Source organism: Myotis davidii, unplaced genomic scaffold (assembly GCF_000327345.1).
Source record: "Myotis davidii unplaced genomic scaffold, ASM32734v1 scaffold46, whole genome shotgun sequence".
NCBI lineage: Eukaryota > Metazoa > Chordata > Mammalia > Chiroptera > Vespertilionidae > Myotis > Myotis davidii.
Window position 1 is genome coordinate 10,286,699 of NW_006383006.1, and position 3,093 is coordinate 10,289,791.

Here is a 3,093-nt window from a genome sequence, read left to right on the forward strand (position 1 = left end):
GGGGGGGGGGGGGGGGGGAGGGGATGAGCGGGGGCGGGGTAGGGGGGTGTAACTGGGGATAAGGACACATGTAATATCTTAATCAATAAAAAATATATTTAAAAAAAGAAAAAAAAACAATTTTTTTAACTGATGCGTTTTCACTTTGTCTCTTCTGCATTTAATAGCTATATGATTTTTTTTTTCCTTTTCTTTGATCAATTCACCACCTAACTCTTTGCTATTACATTGTAACATTTTGGTCATTGATGACATTGTGCCACCAGTATCATCTTGTTTGCCTTTGTTAGATATTGAGTTTTCCTACTGATGGATAAACTTCTTGCATTTCCTTTTAGTATTATCTTGAGCAAATGTAAATTGCCCTTATTATCCAATTTCAGCTGTTTTGTGGGGGTTTTTTAGCTTCCTGATTCATCATTTTTTATTCTGCTCACTAATCTTTCTTCTTAGCATTTGGCATCCTAAGACAAGCTGTTTATGGGTAGCTGCTCATGTGAGATGAACTGTAATGAAGATAAAATCCTTGCTGGAACAGAGGAGCAACACCAAAATGAAACTTCACCCCCCATCTGGAAATCATTGACGCCCCTCCCACAAAACTGAATTTTTATTTTACTCAGTTATGTACTCTTTTTCTCCTTCATTGCTTTGCTGCATTATTGCATATGAGTACACACATATTTATAAACTTGCTATTATGACTTTTTAACCTCCTAATTTTTACAGAATGTTAACAACATTAATAATGATCACTAATGCTACCGAGCAGTTGTGAGGTTGATACTTCTCTGAGGGCTTCATGTCTATTATACAAGTTGAGCTAAAGTATCAGTTACTGAATATGTTAGTAAGTACTGTCATTTTCTCCATTTTGCACCTCTGAGAAGTTGTAGCGTGGGAATTCAAGCATAGGCATCTGACCCCAAGGCCTGAGCAATTGTACCCACAATGATATATGGTCTTTTTAAAAATACAATTAAGACAATGTGTTTGTTCGTGATGACAAAATAACCAGCTGAAAAATGTGAAATTAATCCAAACCAGATTGTTCTTTATTCAGAAAAAATAATAAAATGGATCAAATTATATTATTTTTTATTTAAGTAATGTGTAATGTAGTGCAGAAACAGTGTGAGAATTAGTTGTCATGAATACCTATTTAGATGATAGTTTTACTTTCTCTTATCATTGACTGCTTCTCTTTTTTCTTTATACTTTAAATTTATTTGTTTTCCTAATCCAAACATTAATTTCTTCTGAAAGTACACACATACTCACATATCAAAAAAAATGTTAATTGGAAAGGAAAAATGGATTGGTTATGTGAACACATTTTTATAAATTAGATTTTTTTCAGTTATTTTTTAAACTTAGGAATAATAATGTGTTTTAAAATGTAAAAACTTTAGATTTATGAAGAGACTTACTAATTTTATGCTGTGAACTGATTCAAAGTAATTTCATGGTAACGTTTGTAATGGCCTGGCATCTGAGGCACGAGGTTTCCTGCGTTCATCCCACGCTGTCGTCCCACCTCTGATCCCAGATGCAACCAGTGCCTGCCGAACTGTTCTGGGCACACTGACAAAGTTCTAACAAACTCAGCTGTGCATTGCTCCATTCTTCTGTCTCGGGGCTTTCCCTGAAGCCAAGGAAGCTTGCTCAGCCTTGTGCCAGGGAAGCCTTCGAGGGTGAGGGCGTGACTGCCACCTGCAGCTACCCTCAACTAATGGGAGACAGGATACTGTGAATCAATGCACCATCCTGACATCCTTCAGATGAGCAATTCTGAGGCACAGTCTCCAGAGCTTCTCAGAAAATCCCCAGTAGAATTGACCCTTGGTTGCCCAGACCATTAACCAACTCAGTAGTGTAACTGGCTTTTGCTTCCTGTCTCACTCCCCTGGCTCCTCACTCTGCTTCCTTGGGATTCTCCTACCAGATAAATTGCCTACATCCCAGTTCTTATTCTAGACCCTTTTTTGGGGTCAACCTAAACTAAGACAGGAATTTAGAATTGAATGATCAGATAACTTAGAGAACCTAGTATTCTTTTTAATCCTGCATTTTAATTTCAAAAATACTTTCAGTCTTGTTACTTGTTACAAATTTGCATGGTTTGCCCATTGCAGGGATACCATATTTCTGTATACATGCAATACACACTTTAGTGTTTCAAATCTGCACTTAAGAGCAAAAGCTTTTGAAATCATTTAAAAAACATTTGTTGCTATATGTTGACCTCCTCTAACTATGCATAGTTCACTTGTTAAAAATCCAATAAGAAAGGAAATAATGTGTTTCTTTAACTTGACATTTTGTTCTGCAGGATGTTATTCTTTCCAGAAACTCTGTTTTATGGGACTATTTAAGGAAAGTGTTGATTTGGCATCTGTCATTACAGGTTTCATATACTGTTTTCTTTCTTTTCTGTTTTTTCTTCCCCTTTTTTTTGCCTTCCAAACTTTTATTTTTTTCTTTATTGATTAAGGTATTACATATGTGTCCTTATCCCCCCCATTGCCGCCCCCACTCCTTCCTTTCTTTTTAAGGTCAAAACTTAGTGTGCTCAGGAAATTCTCCAAGTGGTTACCAATGGATTAGTGGCATCCTAGCTCCTTTCTCTCATTCAGAGAAGAAAGTGTTATAAGTGCAGCTGTTCAACCCTTTTTTTCTCTCCGAGGTGCTAATTTAGTTAGTACTTAATAAGGAAACTGATTTAAGTGTCATAAAATGAACTAACATGTTTATTTAATTTTTTATTCTAAGCCTCCCCAAAACCTAAATTTCTGAATATCTTGTGTTAAATGACGATTAGTGATGGAAATCATCTTCTGAGGATAGGTATTTATTTAGAAATTCCTAAACACCAAGGTGGTAGGGAGAAACAGTAAAACCTGTAGGTGTGAATGATCTCTGAAATGCCTTCTAAGCTTTATGCAAATAGCCATGGCTCTTGTCTGCAGCCATGTCTCTCCGATGCGTGTGTGCATGTGTGCTGGGGGTCTTATCTGCTTCCTAAAGTGCTTTTGTTAACACCATAATTTTAAATTAAGTTTTTCAGAAAGCTGTTCCTGCTGTACGTTTTGG